The sequence below is a fragment of the Symphalangus syndactylus genome, chromosome 6, assembly GCF_028878055.3.
Source record: "Symphalangus syndactylus isolate Jambi chromosome 6, NHGRI_mSymSyn1-v2.1_pri, whole genome shotgun sequence".
Classification (NCBI taxonomy): Eukaryota; Metazoa; Chordata; class Mammalia; order Primates; family Hylobatidae; genus Symphalangus; species Symphalangus syndactylus.
The window spans coordinates 28,261,452-28,279,270 of NC_072428.2; the positions used below are offsets into that span (position 1 = coordinate 28,261,452).

The 17,819-nt window shown below is 36.2% G+C and overlaps 1 protein-coding gene across 8 annotated transcripts in view; it reads left to right on the plus strand.

The window, feature by feature from the left end:
* KIF18A (kinesin family member 18A) overlaps positions 1-17,819 on the plus strand; it is a 92,504-nt gene that overhangs the window by 57,437 nt on the left and 17,248 nt on the right. The window lies entirely within an intron of this gene.

Sequence of the window (17,819 nt, forward strand, 5' to 3'; positions counted from 1 at the left end):
GGGTTGATTTATTATTCAAAGTGCTGGATTAATTTAAAGGACTATAATAGTTCCCTATGTATTAGTACAATAGTTCTCTATGTATTAGGGAACTATTATACATCCCTAACCATGAGAGTGTCTCATAAGTGTATTATAAAATGTTTATTAGTTTGGTTAATTCAGTGGTACCTTATCTTATATTAGTTTGGTTAGTTTAATGGTACTTTATCTTATAAGTTTACATATCTTATAAATAGTTAAGATTCATTTACCTGTATCATTTGCAACTATGAATTCCATGAGTCATAAGGCTTTTCAAAAGAATCCAGATTTATGATGAGTACACTAATTGTATCAATCATTTGTAGCCTAGAAGTGTTTATTGAAATGCATACATTAATATTTGATTTCACTTTAGAACTTTGCCAACTAATTTTGATGTAGCATGGTTTCCCAGAATTTCTCCTTACGTACATATTAACAGGAGTGCTTGCTTGCAAAGGAAGAATCCTTGCCATCGTTTTGTACCAAACCTCAATTAGATCTAATCCCATTCATCAACATCTCCCTGTCATGAACCCTACTTTGCAGCCTATGACTCATGTTTGCTAAATACTGCATTCTTCCTTTACAATAACATACAGCTCTGTAAATCTTTTAACGTTTACAGTCTTAAACTTTTGATAAATTAGTTCCTCTGGGTAAAATCATTCAGAACACATGATATGGCCCATCAAAAGATGACCCCAAAAGCCCTGCCCATTTTTAAGAGAGAGATTTTAAACCCATTAGTGATAAATTAGTCTCTTTATTTTATGTAAAGGAACCATCTGTGAAATATTTCCAAAAGCTGAAAAATAAATATAAAGCCCCCTCTACTTAAGAAACCACATGAATTGCCATTTAGTAATTGTGTTTTAGAGATTTATTTAAAACAGAGAGAAAAAGATGTTTCTTAATTTATTTTAAAATATTTTTAGAAAATTTGACATAAGAAATGAATAATATAGTGACATCTAAACTAGATTTAATTTCTCTTGTCTCTTTCCACTGCAGTCTACACTTCACACTGCCAGCAAAGTGATCTTCCTAATAAAGTGTAGACCTCTCCTTAGAGTCTTCAAAGGCTTTCCAAGTCCAGTGTCAAGCTATAGGCATACTTTTGTCTAGCACCTGGTATCCCCAACCTTCTGTTAACATGATTTCTGTTTCTGGCCTCTGCAATTTCCAAGCTTTTCCATCAATTTCAAATGCTTGTTTTCTCTACCTCCATCCCACTTCTTGGCCTAAATCTCTCTCCACAATGAGAGTCCAATTCAGATACTTCCTTCTTTATTAAATCTTCCTTTTAATGGATCATCTTTCCTTTGCCTGCATATATTCGTTTGTATTCCCATGGCTTTTAAGTTTTTTAGTCCTTTCACTAGTGTTTTAACCTTGTTACTGTCTTAGCAATAAATATTTGTTTATTTTAATTTGGAAAAAAAGTCAAGCCAAAAGAAACAAGATATACTTTATTAACTTATATTAGTATTTAGTTTTAATAGCCTTCTGGACTTTTTTTCTAAGCATACATTTGTGGTTTGCTTTTTTAAAACAAAAACAATGAAATCTAATATATATATATAGTTGATAACCAGTCTCTTTTTCACTGAACTACTTGCTGTAGACACATTTTGCTATCAACAAATATGAATTTAAGTCATTTTTAATAGCTGCATATGATATTTACCTAATCTTCTGCTAATTAACATTTAATTTGTTTTCACTTTATTGTTACAAGCAACACCCCACTAAATGTCTGTGCATGTGTATTTATTTTGCAACTTGCCTAATTATTTCCTTAGGCTAAGCCCCTAGAAGAAGAATAGCTTAATCAAACAGTATGTATATTTTAAAGGCATTAGATAGGCATTGTCAGATTCCCCACCCCCAGAACTATTACAACTGTAGTCTACCATTGTAAGTGGGTAATGAAGGTGAAGGTGAACATTTTTTCATGTGCTTTTTGTCTAGTTGTAGTTTGTTCTGAATTAACTGCCTCTTCCTTTGCCTTATTTTGCTCTTATCTATTTTATTTTGTAAGAATTATTTCTCTCAGAGACAGACCAGCCAACCTATATACACATATATACATAGACATACATACATACACATACACGGGCTCTAAATCCTTTGCCAAATGTGTTACATGTATTTTTTTCTCTCTTATTCATCGTTGGTTTTGATTTTTATGTAACCCAATTTTAAGTTATGAAGACACTCATATTTTATTTGCCTACTTTCTCTTTTCAGTAATAATAGGAGATAGCATTTCATTTTGGGAGCAATGAAGTAGTATGTTGCCTCCTATTCATATTTTTGAGTCTGTGAAGAAAGTTTTTTTTTTAAGTCTCCGTTATGTTTATTATATATGTTATTACTCTGTATTATTTGCATTACTTTTTACCTGACTTCTACCTGGTAAATAAGAAACATGACTCCAACTCTGGCAACAACAAATATAATTGCTATCATGACTTTGAGCATGTCATTTTCTTGCTGTGAGCAACAAATTATAAAATAATGAAGTTTAAATAAACACTAAAACAATCTAGTACTAAATTCTGGTTGTGTGTATAAGATGATCCCCATTGTAACTTTCCTGGTGGCCAGTAGTTAGGACCACTCTTTTAAAGTAGAGATTCAGTGGAAAATAAATATAGATTGCTAAACTATATAATTCCATGACATAGAAATGTCATAGTTAAAGTAAGTAAGGCCTTATCTTACTTGAGCCTTTCAGTTTTTGCTATTAGGAAACATTTGTGTGTAAGTTTATTCCTTTTTTCTTGTAGTGATGGACTAAAACCAAGCATTTGGTTTAAAATTATTTGGATTTGACTTGTCATTGACAACTGTTTTAAGGACATTTCCAACATTTCTTAAAACTATCCTTAGGAAGATATAAAATTACTGGGGATTTTTCTGTTTTCTATTGGAATATATGCTGGATGATTATATATAACAAACTTACAATATTTACAATATTTTTTCTGTTTTTTTTTTTTTGAGACAAAGTTTTGCTCTTGTTGCCCAGGCTGGACTGCAATGGCATGACCTCGGCTCACTGCAACCTCTGCATGCCAGGTTCAAGCGATTCTCCTCCCTCAGCTTCCCAAGTAGCTGGGATTACAGGCTGCCGCCACCATGCCCGGCTAATTTTTTTGTATTTTTAGTAGAGAAGGGGTTTCACCACATTGACCAGGCTGGTCTTAAACTCCTGACCTCTGGTGATCCACCTGCCTCAGCCTCCCAAAGTGCTGGGATTACAGGCGTGAGCCACCACACCCAGACGGTATTTACAGTATTTCTAAACAGTATGCTATACTGCTGTTTCTTGATTCATTAGTGTTTAGATGTTATAACTTCTAATCATGAGAGATGAAGAATTAGCTCGCTTACAACACCACTACCTTATTTCTTCTCTGGTTTTGCTAATGTATTTTAGCAGGATCAGGTAAAAAGTGACATGTGTATGTTATATAATATATATATAAAGTATGTAATTTCACATTATATTTATGCATATGTTAATATGTGTAACATTTAATTTTAGAGCCTACTTAACAAAATATTTTATAATTAAATAAATAAAATATTATTAAAAATATCTATTAGAAGTAAGAATATACTGACATTTCTTAAAACTAATTTTAGGGAAACAGACATGAAGCATCTCTCTTTTTTTTTTTCCCTTTTTTTCTGCTTTTTACTGGAAACGTTTCACAGTCCTTAGCCAAATCTGTGAGATAGACTTCCTGGAGAACTGAAATATTTGAAAGATGCAAATACTGAAGTAGATTGATTGTGCTTATAGGTAGGTAGACTTAAGTAGCTTAAAGAACAATACCACCAATAAATACATTTGTAGATGTTTCTCTTGAGGTATAGGCAGTCAATTTATCAAACTTTTTTCAAGTTTTTTTTATGTACTTCATCAGATTATTCTATGTTTTATTGTCAAAATCAAAATGCCCAATTTATTGCTTTTATTACACTACCATTCATCAATTGTATATCTTAAAATCCTACACATTTGAGAGATAGTGAATGGCAGATGAATATCCAAACTTTGTTTACCTTTTTAACCACTTAACCACTCACCAAATATTTATTTATAATTTTCATAACCACTTAGCAAATGTAATTTAGTTTGTCATGCAAATTAATTATGTTTTCATTATGATTTCACTGTTTTTGTTTTTATTTTTAGCTGTGGTTTTATTAATAGCAAATTTAAAACTATAATACTAACATTAATATACTTCTGTTGTAATCCATGTTACGTTGTTTTAGAATCTGGGTTATTAATGATGAAAATATTTGTATTTCTCCTCCATCTAATCCATGATTTCAGTGCATGCATTTACAGTTAATTTTAAAAGTTGTTTTAACACTTAAAAGTCTTTTGAGAGGCTTCTAAAACTTGGCAGTCTCAACAAAATGGTTTTGTCTAACTTCCATTTTAAATCTGTCTTTGGACTTACAGTAAACAAACTTTTGAAGCGGGAATCTCTAGCCATAATGCAGGAACAGATGAATAGAACACTCACCACTTTATCCTGAAACGCACATTTTCAGTTTTTTGTAGGATGCCTTAAAGCATCATATAAATATTTTAAAAATGTTTCCTAAACTATTAATAAGTATTACAAAACTAGGGTTGGACTTAATTAAACAAAGCTCTGCTTTATAGTTATCTCCAGAAAACTAGTCAATCTGTGGGAACCTACAAATGTCAGTCTTTTTTATTTTTATGTTTCATTTACAAAGAACTTTTTGATTTTCCATTTAGGGGGTATATGGACCTGGCTACCAGTCTTATAGGGAAGTGGGAGAAAAATCAGCATACATTTATTGTTAAGAACTTATTTAATGCACCTAATGTCAGCTGTGCATGTTGGCCCCAGTCTATAGCCTATCCAGAGAGTAAAACTTCATGTCTTTTAATAGGGTAACAAAGGAGCAGTTACCTGGCAATGTAGATGATGGTAATGGGGTAAGGGAGATCTGGGAATCCAACTTCCTTATACAGACTTTCAAGAATTCTCCTGTTTTAACTCCACCCTGTGCTTTCAGAGACAACCTCATGCCTTCAGTTCCTGAGATCTTCAGAGGTTTGAAAGAGCTGATTTTTTATTGGCTTCCTACCCACCACCCCAAACATTATTCCCCCTTTTTTTTTGTCATTTATTATTTTACAGAGCAGGATTATATTTATTATATAAGATAATCAAATGTATAAAAAGGAAAATAAAATAATTCATTATTTTCCCAGTGAGCTATAAACCTGTGTTAACATTTTGACAAATCAGATTATATTTCCTTCTCTGTTTTCTAATACTTTTCCTCCCTTTTTTGCTCAGGAGGTTTGTGTGCTTTGATTTGTTTTTATTTGTTTTTGTTTTGTTTTATCAAAATTGGGATCATACTGTATACTACCTCATTAATGAACATATTTTCGTATCAAATAATCTATAAAATATAGTTTTAAATATCAGTGTAATTGTGGTTGTTTATGTTCATTTAGTTATTTAGTCATTGCCTAAGTGATTTAATTAACTTCTGTGGTAGGGGTTCAGTATTGTGTGATGGTGAAGAACTTGGCATCTGGATTAGCAAAAAGTCTGAGTTTGTATGCCAGTTCTGTCATTTCTTTACATTTTCTTTTTATAGGTCCAGTGAGTTTTCTGTTTGCTTATTATGATTATGCTTTTTCCTGTAAAATTAAGGGGAAAAAATATATTCCTGTCCACTGATCCAACAGCCCAGGGAATGTAGGGAAGGAACCAGAGCCACAGGTAGTCTCAGCTAGAAATCTGCCCCTTTGCCCAAGAGTATCTCATCCATGTGTGGTATAGCCACCAGTGATGGGAACAAGCCTGATAACATTGGGTACTTTTTAGTATTTTTTTTCTGCACTGAAACAACTGAGCCAGGACTGAATTTTAGAGCCTCTTAGCGCTACTTTTAGTGTTCAGATGTTGCCATTTTACTATATTGCATAGCTGTATCTCACTCATTCTCCCCAACTCCCACCTACCCCATCATCCCTGGTTCTAATTTAAGGGCCTTTACAGATAACTGCCAGTGTCTTTTTTTTTTTTTTAATATAATTAAATGTCAATATTTTATTTTATGGATAAAAAATACTTTGTACTTTGGAAAATCTTAAGAAACATTTCTACACATAATTTAATAAAGTTCTTTTTCTATGCTTTCTTTCCTTTTATTTTTTTATTTTTATTTTTTATTATACTTTAGGGTTTTAGGGTACATGTGCACAATGTGCAGGTTTGTTACATATGTATCCATATGCCATGTTGATTTCCTGCACCCATTAACTCGTCATTTAGCATTAGGTGTATCTCCTAATGCTGTCCCTCCCCCCTCCCCCCACCCCACAACAGTCCCCAGAGTGTGATGTTCCCCTTCCTGTGTCCATGAGTTCTCATTGTTCAATTCCCACCTATGAGTGAGAACATGCGGTGTTTGGTTTTTTGTCCTTGCGATAGTTTACTGAGAATGATGTTTTCCAGTTTCATCCATGTCCCTACAAAGGACACGAACTCATCATTTTTTATGGCTGCATAATATTCCATGGTGTATATGTGCCACATTTTCTTAATCCAGTCTATTGTTGTTGGACATTTGGGTTGGTTCCAACTCTTTGCTATTGTGAATAGTGTCGTAATAAACATACGTGTGCATGTGTCTTTATAGCACCATGATTTATAGTCCTTTGAGTATATACCCAGTAATGGGATGGCTGGGTCAAATGGTATTTCTAGTTCGAGATCCCTGAGGAATCGCCACACTGACTTCCACAATGGTTGAACTAGTTTACAGTCCCACCAACAGTGTAAAAGTGTTCCTATTTCTCCACATCCTCTCCAGCACCTGTTGTTTCCTGATTTTTTAATGATGGCCATTCTAACTGGTGTGAGATGGTATCTCACTGTGGTTTTGATTTGCATTTCTCTGATGGCCAGTGATGATGAGCATTTCTTCATGTGTTTTCTGGCTGCATAAATGTCTTCTTTTGAGAAGTGTCTGTTCATGTCCTTTGCCCACTTTTTGATGGAGTTGTTTGTTTTTTTCTTGTAAATTTGTTTGAGTTCATTGTAGATTCTGGATATTAGCCCTTTGTCAGATGAGTAGGTTGCAAAAATTTTCTCCCATTCTGTAGGTTGCCTGTTCACTCTGATGGTAGTTTCTTTTGCTGTGCAGAAGCTCTTTAGTTTAATGAGATCCCATTTGTCAATTTTGGCTTTTGTTGCCATTGCTTTTGGTGTTTTAGACATGAAGTCCTTGCCCACGCCTATGTCCTGAATGGTATTGCCTAGGTTTTCTTGTAGGATTTTAATGGTTTTAGGTCTAACATATAAGTCTTTAATCCATCTTGAATTAATTTTTGTATAAGGTGTAAGGAAGGGATCCAGTTTCAGCTTTCTACATATGGCTAGCCAATTTTCCCAGCACCATTTATTAAATAGGGAATCCTTTCTCCATTTCTTGTTTTTGTCAGGTTTGTCAAAGATCAGATAGTTGTAGATATGCGGCATCATTTCTGAGGGCTCTATTCTGTTCCATTGATCTATGTCTCTGTTGTGGTACCAGTACCATGCTGTTTTGGTTACTGTAGCCTTGTAGTATAGTTTAAAGTCAAGTAGCGTGATGCCTCCAGCTTTGTTCTTTTGGCTTAGGATTGACTTGGCGATGCGGGCTCTTTTTTGGTTCCATATGAACTTTAAAGTAGTTTTTTCCAATTCTGTGAAGAAAGTCATTGGTAGCTTGATAGGGATGGCATTGAATCTATAAATTACCTTGGGCAGTATGGCCATTTTCACGATATTGATTCTTCCAACCCATGAGCATAGAATGTTCTTCCATTTGTTTGTATCCTCTTTTATTTCATTGAGCAGTGGTTTGTAGTTCTCCTTGAAGAGGTCCTTCACATCCCTTGTAAGTTGGATTCCTAGGTATTTTATTCTCTTTGAAGCAATTGTGAATAGGAGTTCACTCATGATTTGGCTCTCTGTTTGTCTGTTATTGGTGTACAAGAATGCTTGTGATTTTTGTACATTAATTTTGTATCCTGAGACTTTGCTGAAGTTGCTAATCAGCTTAAGGAGATTTTGGGCTGAGACAGTGGGGTTTTCTAGATATACAATCATGTCATCTGCAAACAAGGACAATTTGACTTCCTCTTTTCCTAATTGAATACCCTTTATTTCCTTCTCCTGCCTGATTGCTCTGGCCAGAACTTCCAGCACTATGTTGAATAGGAGCGGTGAGAGAGGGCATCCCTGTCTTGTGCCAGTTTTCAGAGGGAATGCTTCCAGTTTTTGCCCCTTCAGTATGATATTGGCTGTGGGTTTGTCGTAGATAGCTCTTATTATTTTGAGATACATCCCATCAATACCTAATTTATTGAGTGTTTTTAGCATGAAAGTTGTTGAATTTTGTCAAAGGCCTTTTCTGCATCTATTGAGATAATCATGTAGTTTTTGTCTTTGGTTCTGTTTATATGCTGGATTACATTTATTGATTTGCGTATGTTGAACCAGCCTTGCATCCCAGGGATGAAGCCCACTTGATTATGGTGGATAAGCTTTTTGATGTGCTGCTGGATTCGGTTTGCCAGTATTTTATTGAGGATTTTTGCATCAATGTTCATCAAGGATATTGGTCTGAAATTCTCTTTTTTGGTTATGTCTCTGCCAGGCTTTGGTATCAGGACGATGCTGGCTTCGTAAAATGTGTTAGGGAGGATTCCCTCTTTTTCTATCGATTGGAATAGTTTCAGAAGGAATGGTACCAGTTCCTCCTTGTACCTCTGGTAGAATTCAGCTGTGAATCCATCAGGTCCTGGAGTCTTTTTGGTTTGTAAGCTATTGATTATTGCCACAATTTCAGAGCCTGTTATTGGTCTATTCAGAGATTCAACTTCTTCCTGGTTTAGTCTTGGGAGGGTGTATTTGTCGAGGAATTTATCCATTTCTTCTAGATTTTCTAGTTTATTTGCATAGAGGTGTTTGTAGTATTCTCTGATGGTAGATTGTATTTCTGTGGGATCGGTGGTGATATCTCCTTTTTCGTTTTTTATTGCATCTATTTGATTCTTCTCTCTTTTCTTCTTTATTAGTCTTGCTAGCGGTCTATCAATTTTGTTGATCTTTTCAAAAAACCAGCTCCTGGATTCATTAATTTTTTGAAGGGTTTTTTTGTGTCTCTATTTCCTTCAGTTCTGCTCTGATTTTAGTTATTTCTAGCCTTCTGCTAGCTTTTGAATGTGTTTGCTCTTGCTTTTCTAGTTCTTTTAATTGTGGTGTTAGGGTGTCAATTTTGGATCTTTCCTGCTTTCTCTTGTGGGCATTTAGTGCTATAAATTTCCCTCTACACACTGCTTTGAACGTGTCCCAGAGATTCTGGTACGTTGTGTCTTTGTTCTCATTGGTTTCAAAGAACATCTTTATTTCTGCCGTCATTTCATTATGTACCCAATAGTCATTCAGGAGCAGGTTGTTCAGTTTCCATGTAGTTGAGCGGTTTTGAGTGAGTTTCTTAATCCTGAGTTCTAGTTTGATTGCACTGTGGTCTGAGAGACAGTTTGTTATAATTTCTGTTCTTTTACATTTGCTGAGGAGAGCTTTACTTCCAACTATGTGGTCAATTTTGGAATAGGTGTGGTGTGGTGCTGAAAAAAATGTATATTCTGTTGACTTGGGGTGGAGAGTTCTGTAGATGTCTATTAGGTCCACTTTATGTAGAGCTGAGTTCAATTCCTGGATATCCTTGTTAACTTTCTGTCTCGTTGATCTGTCTAATGTTGACAGTGGGGTGTTAAAATCTCCTATTATTATTGTGTGGGAGTTTAAGTCCCTTTGTAGGTCACTGAGGACTTGCTTTATGAATCTGGGTGCTCCTGTGTCGGGTGCATATATATTTAGGATAGTTAGCTATTCTTATTGAATTGATCCCTTTACCATTATATAATGGCCTTCTTTGTCTCTTTTGATCTTTGTTGGTTTAAAGTCTATTTTATCAGAGACTAGGATTGCAACCCCTGCCTTTTTTTGTTTTCCAGTTGCTTGATAGATCTTTCTCCATCCCTTTATTTTGAGTCTATGTGTGTCTCTGCACGTGAGATGGGTTTCCTGAATACTGCACACTGATGGCTCCTGACTCCTTATCCAGTTTGCCAGTCTGTGTCTTTTGATTGGAGCATTTAGCCCATTTACATTTAACGTTAATATTGTTATGTGTGAATCTGATCCTGTCATTATGATGTTAGTTGGTTATTTTGCTCGTTAGTTGCTATAGTTTCTTCCTAGCCTCGATGGTCTTTACAATTTGGCGTGTTTTTGCAGTGGCTGGTACCGGTTGTTCCTTTCCATGTTTAGTGCTTCCTTCAGGAGCTCTTTTAGGGCAGGCCTGGTGGTGACAAAATCACTCAGCGTTTGCTTGTCTGTAAAGTATTTTATTTCTCCTTGACTTATGAAGCTTAGTTTGGCGGGATAGGAAATTCTGGGTTGAAAATTCTTTTCTTTAAGAATGTTGAATATCGGCCCCCACTCTCTTCTGGCTTGTAGAGTTTCTGCCGAGAGATCAGCTGTTAGTCTGATGGGCTTCCCTTTGTGGGTAACCCGACCTTTCTCTCTGGCTGCCCTTAACATTTTTTCCTTCATTTCAACTTTGGTGAATCTGACAATTATGTGTCTTGGAGTTGCTCTTCTCGAGGAGTATCTTTGTGGCGTTTTCTGTATTTCCTGAATCTGAATGCTGGCCTGCCTTGCTAGATTGGGGAAGTTCTCCTGGATAATATCTTGCAGAGTGTTTTCCAACTTGGTTCCATTCTCCCCGTCATTTTCAGGTACACCAATCAGACGTAGGTTTGGTCTTTTCACATAGTCCCAAATTTCTTGGAGGCTTTGTTCATTTCTTTTTATTCTTTTTTCTCTAAACTTGCCTTCTCTCTTCATTTCATTCATTTCATCTTCCATCAGCGATACCCTTTCTTCCAGTTGATCACATCTGCTACTGAGGCTTCTGCAATCTTCGCGTAGTTCTCGAAACTTGGCTTTCAGCTCCATCAGCTCCTTTAAGCCCTTCTCTCCATTGGTTATTCTAGTTATCCATTCTTCTAATTTTTTTTCAAAGTTTTTAACTTCTTTGCTATTGTTTTGAATTTCCTCTCGTAGCTCAGAGTAGTTTGATCGTCTGAAGCCTTCTTCTCTCAACTCGTCAAAGTCATCCTCCATCCAGCTTTGTTCCGTTGCTGGTGAGGAACTGCGTTCCTTTGGAGGAGGAGAGGTGCTCTGTTTTTTAGAGTTTCCAGTTTTTTTGCTCTGTTTTTTCCCCATCTTTGTGGTTTTATCTACTTTTTGTCTTTGATGATGGTGATGTACAGATGGGTTTTTGGTGTGGATGTCCTTTCTGTGTGTTAGTTTTCCTTCTACCAGACAGGACCCTCAGCTGCAGGTCTGTTGGAGTTTACTAGAGGTCCACTCCAGACCCTGTTTGGCTGGGTGTCGGCAGCGGTGGCTGCAGAACAGCGGATTTTCGTGAGACCACAAATTCAGCTGTCTGATAGTTCCTCTGAAAGTTTTGTCTCAGAGGACTACCCGGCTGAATGAGGTGTCAGTCTGTCCCTACTGGAGGGGTGCCTCCCAGTTAGGCTGCTCAGGGGTGAGGGACCCACTTTGGGAGGCAGTCTGTCCGTTCTCAGATCTCCAGCTGCGTGCTGGGAGAACCACTACTCTCTTCAAAGCTGTCAGACAGGGACATTTAAGTCTGTGGAGGTTCTTGCTGAGTTTTTGTTTGTCTGTGCCCTGCCCCCAGAGGTGGAGCCTACAGAGGCAGGCAGGCCTCCTTGAGCTGTGGTGGGCTCCACCCAGTTTGAGCTTCCTAGCTGCTTTGTTTACCTAAGCAAGCCTGGGCAATGGCGGGCGCCCCTCCCCCAGCCTCGCTGCCACCTTGCAGCTTTATCTCAGACTGCTGTGCTAAGAATCAGCGAGACTCTGTGGGCATAGGACCCTCCGAGCCAGGTGCGGGACACAATCTCTTAGTGTGCCGTTTTCCAGGCCCGTTGGAAAAGCGCAGTATTAGAGTGGGATTGACCCGATATTCCAGGTGCCGTCTGTTTCCCCTTTCTTTGACTAGGAAAGGGAACTCCCTGACCCCTTGCGCTTCCCGAGTGAGGCAATGCCTCGCCCTGCTTCGGCTAGCGCACAGTGCGCTTCACCGACTGTCCTGCACCACTGTTAGGCACTCCCTAGTGAGATGAAACCGGTACCTCAAGCAGAAATGCAGAAATCACTCGTCTTCTGTGTCACTGGGGCTGGGAGCTGGAGACCAGAGCTGTTCCTATTCGGCCATCTTCTGCCAGTGTCTTTTAAGTAACTCCTTGGGATAGCACTGAAGGGTAAAGGATAGGGACTACTGTAAGTCATTCTCCATGCCTTCCCTTAAGAGTCTGAGCTATACAATATTCTTCAGAAAGTCCTCTAATGTTCTGGCACTCAGATGATAATGTTTTCCCATTACCAACATTAGGTCTAGTTTACCCTTTTTTTAATGATGTGCTCATTTTAAAGGGAATCTGAATGGGAGCTAGATGCCTCTATTCAGGTTTTCACTTTGGTTAAAAATGTCTTTTGCAGTTAACCTTCAAATGCCTTCTTGTACTATGGATATTTCTCAAGTGTGCCAACCAAGTACTGTTTCTAGTGAGAAATTCTTCAAGCAGCCAGTGTCTTTCTAAATTCCTTCCCTATCGAAAAGATTCTAATATGTATATTCTTTTATCAAAACTCATTCATTACAAGTTTGCATTTTGCATTTTCAAGCTTCCTTAAACATGGATCAAAATGCATTGGCTCCTTTTTAAAGAACTGAATGCTATATTAACAAAATATTATAAGAGGAGCAGTTAGGCCTTGTATCTGAAAACATAGTATGTCTATGCCTGGAACTGTCCATAAACCTGTTTTAATTGTTTGGGAGTGTCTAGAGATGAATATGCAGAGAAAGTAGAGTGCCTAACCTAAAAAGAGGTGCTGTTTTTAACATCATTCTACCAACTTAAATCTTACCCATTAATCGCCCTTGGTACAACTTCCTAGGAGCTGAATTTCATTTTCAATACCATCTCTATCTGCTACTTTTGTTCTAGGACCATTTCCTACTTATCCTCACTCCTTTTTTCCTTTCCCCTACCTCAGCATAATAATAACACTCATCACCTCTGAATAAGAAGTCACAGCCTCAAACCCCAAAGAGTTTCTGCTGCCTCAAGTCTCTATGAACATCCAAACTAGAAAGGGAAAAATGCAGATTCCAAGACTCCTACAGTTATATGGATCAGAACTCCTGAATAGAGGACAGGACCCCAAGCTTGATGAGTGGGAGTAGGGGGAAGGGGATGTCAAAAAAAAAGAATGCCAAAGTTGAGGGAATGACATGCATAAATGGTTCATGGTTTTATGGAGCATTGTCAATTTCTCTTAATTTATGTAGAATTAATATATACCACTTTCTGTGAACTCTTTATTATAAGGCAGCTAATTGCATATATAGATATTATAATAGCCTTCTCACATCTCTCCATCACTGCTCCTACCACTCTTACCCAAGCTGTCATTTCTTGCTTAAGCTATAGCAATAGCCTTGTTACCGATTTTTCTGTTTTTTTCTCTTGACCATTCTTCACACAGCAAGCAAATCAATCTTTTTCCTAAACATCAATCAGATCACATTATATCCATATTTGAAACCCTCCACAGATCTCCCTTTGCACTTGGAATAAATAAAAACCCTTGTCTTGTCCATAAATCCTAACATAAGTTGCTCCTTTTGATCTCTCCAGCCTCTTCTCATTCTGCCTGTCCCTCTAACTCACAGCACTTCAATCAAACTAGCCTTTTTTCCTCAAGCTCAACAAATTCACTGTTGCCATTGGGTCTCTGCACATGCTATTTTTTCTGCCTTTTCCCCCACATCTTCATAGAACTGCCTCCTTAGCCATTCAAGTCTCAGATCACATATGCCATCCTTAGAATTGTCATTCTAGCCATCATAGTTAAAACATCCTTTCTATTTCTCATCACTGTCTATTCCATTTCTCTGTTTTATTGTCTTTACAATTAATTTATCATCCTAATTTATTTTATTTGCTTATTGTCATCTGCCTTCTCCCCTCAAAAATGTAAATTCTTAACTGTCTTGTTTACCACTGTACCTAGCATGGTATGGTAGGTACTTAATAAATATTGGATGGATGAACAGTGAATTCTTTTTATGCAGATGTACTCATTTTAGATTGTTGCTTTTGTACCATAGCTGACTACAACTTTTTTTTCATAAATAAAGCATATGTTGATCCTGGATTTAAAATAGTAGTAGTGATTTTTTTCTTTTAAATTTTTTGACATTATGCTTCTTGTTATTATTTGGACATAAATTTCAAAAAGTCCTATTCACTTACATCCCATGGGTCATAATTATTCAAGGTATTAGAAATGGAGTACACTTACATATGTTGAGGAGTTAAAGTCCCAAGAGATGTTGCAGAAATAGCAAAATTACTCAGAAACCAAAACATACATTGCTACCCACTACCTCTTATATTTAAGTATATGATACACTGGACTAGTTCCTTAGAGAGACCCTAGAGAGATGTCTTCTCAAGTGACTGCCAGTCTTCCCTATTCCAGTTTGCAAGAGCGTGCCTTATAACAATGCATTTTTAATTTGCTGTTCCCTTCTGTGTAGCACCCACATTGCTAGGGTATTTTATTGACTATCATCATCTATATGGTCTCTTGTTCTGCAAGGCACAGCCTGCAACTTTGTGATTCATTTTCTCATTTTATGGGACCTTTCTAAAGGAATTATTATCTGCCTCCAAGTTCCTTCTTATCACTTCTACTTTATAAGCACAAGAATTACGGAATATTGTTAGATAGTGTTTTCCCAAGCTGAATCAGGGGAAACTACAACTGTCCCATGCCTGCTCTTCTGGAAATTTACTGTACACCCTTTTCCTCTAATGGAAAAGTACAGCAGATCTCCTTTATAGACATAGACCTAACATATCTAACAGTTCTTATAGCCTATTAAACTTTCTGGTCCCCCAACTCAACACTCCAGTTGCCATACCCACATAAAGTTCTTTATTACCTAACTTAGCTAAAGGATAATAATTATTTATTATGTAATTGTATTTATATATTCTAAAAATTGTATTCAGAGTAAAATTTAGTTGTTAATTCTTTTAGTTTTCATTAAGTGGGGTCGTTATCCTTTTATGTTTATAGTTACAGAAGATTGACTTAAATTTTTATTTAAACCTTTAAATTTTGTTTTTGCTCTGGATAGCTCCTGAAGCTTTCTAAGCAACTAATCAGCCTAAGTAGTTCTGAATTGACCATCTGCCTTCTGCCCTTTTATTTTATCTGAACTTAATAATTGAGAGAATGAAAAGAGCTCTTTAGATTTACATCATATACATGTTGTGTGTCTGTAGCATCTCTTCTTCCAGGCCTAGTAAAACAATTGTATGTAAATCCACATTAACTACCACATCTCCATGCTATTCCTTCAGCTTATCATACTCTGCCAGGAGAGCAGGATTATAGCTAAATATATATTATTGTAACACCATTATACCTTTTACTGACAAATTGTTAGTCAGTCTGATCATACTAAATTTGATGTTGGGTGTATGCTTAGATTATCCTAGAGGACACGTGGATATTTCTTCAGTGTTCTACCAGAAGACTGTGATTTTTATCACTCTTTACTAGCAGTAGGGAAAGTGTGGTCCACCATGATGGGAATTTGCCCAATTGCCACTCCCAGAGATTATACCTTCTAAGTATATATTTAAAAAAATAATGACTCTATAATTCTTGTCCCTTGAGATTTCATGTTCCATTGTATTTTAAAGTTTGAAATGTTATTATAAGGTCTGCATTTGCAAATAACATATATACCTGTTTCAATAATACCTGTGGTTTATATTAATCATCAGCCTTGATAAACTGGATATCTGATAAACTGAAAGTGAAGCATTGTTTGAAATATATTGTTTTAGAGATAACAGTTAGTTTTTGATGATTGGAAAGTAAATTACAACTTTCCCTATTAACAGTTGAAACATATTTGTATTTCTAGAGCCTTTCTTTGAACGCTTATCATATAATCTTATTCATATATAAAAAGGTAATACCTTCTTTTTTCTAGGGGATATTAATGCCCACACTGCTTAAGTGAGTTGCCCAAGGTCACTTGGTGAGCTGTTGGTGGAGCCAGAAACAGAATCCAAGTCTCCTGACTCCCAATTCAGTCCTCTACCCTCCATGTAGTTTTCTATCCTCTATACCCCTGCTGCCTCTCATGGGAAAAGAAGTTAATCTTCCAGCTATTAATAGCCACCAAATTGGTGGTAGCAGCACAGTGGAGAAAAGTAACTGTCTTTACACTGCAGCATTAGTATAAAAATATCTGGTAATGGAAAATTTGACAAATGTCATGTTAAAGGGAGTGGAAAATTATTTTAAGATCTGGATCTCATTTATCTAGTTCTCAGAAAAGTAAAATTCCTTAGTAGAACAGGGATCATATTTTTGTTCTGTTTTTGAATTTTATTTCCTAGAGGGTAATTGTCAACCTAGCCATAGCAGAGCATATTGTCAACTAATATAATAAGAATAGTGCTTGTATTGTTGTTGATTGTTTAAGTGTATTTTCTAACTTGGTTGTAAGTTTGAATTGCTTTATTGAAATGCGTAACACTTATTCTGCTTTCAGTGTTCTTTAAGTTAGTATTATATAGTAAAGTAAATATCAACTGGGAATTTTACTTCATGATTAGACAGCATGAATGGAAATACGCATAATAGTTTCTTCCATTGACAGTACACTCCAAGCAAAGGTATTTCATGTCAGACACCATGAAGTTCACCAGAATGAAGTACGTAGAGTAGAAAAAAGTTAATTGAAAAATATAAGATAATCACACTGAAGTTGGTCAAGTGTATTGTTACATATGTCATTATTTGGGGCATTAATAAAAGGTGTTTACCAGATGTTTGTGTTTTTAAATGTTAAACATTAAATACTAAATTTAGTATTGTGGTAATAAGTTCTAATGAAACAATTTGTTTCTTAATTTTGGACTAAGGACCAAGAATTCCCCAACTAAAAATATCAGCATATTTTGTTTCTATTTAAAGATTACTAAAAAGTCTTTAATCAGAAGGATGACATGAACAGAATTATGTTTTAACTATAAGCATAAAAAAGACAGAATTGGTAGAGATTGGAAAATGCAAGGGAAAGGGTAAAATAAAAAACTAGTAATTTGGAACCCAGGTGACAGAGAAGGTAATGGTAAAAGGATAATTAGAAATATGAGAAACTGTATAGAACAAGACAACTAGAGGGTCAAGTACAGCTCCTTAGGGAAATGTGTACATTTACTGGATGGAAGAAGAGAATAACACAGATGTTAGAATAGTACAGATATAATTTTGAAAAGCTACAGGAGTTACCAGATAAGGCTGAGAAAGATCATCCGACTTGGTGACCTCTTGACATTTGGGAGACTGACTTCTCCAGAGTGATGAGGGTGAAAGTACTCTGAACTCTTTGAATTATTTCATTTATCTTTAGTATTAAATCTCATTTTTGCAAACCTATGAGTTATGTATGATACAGGAGACAAATCAGTTAACTAGAATGCGTAATTGACTACAGTTTTCTCTCAATATCCTGTGGACAGGCAAGTT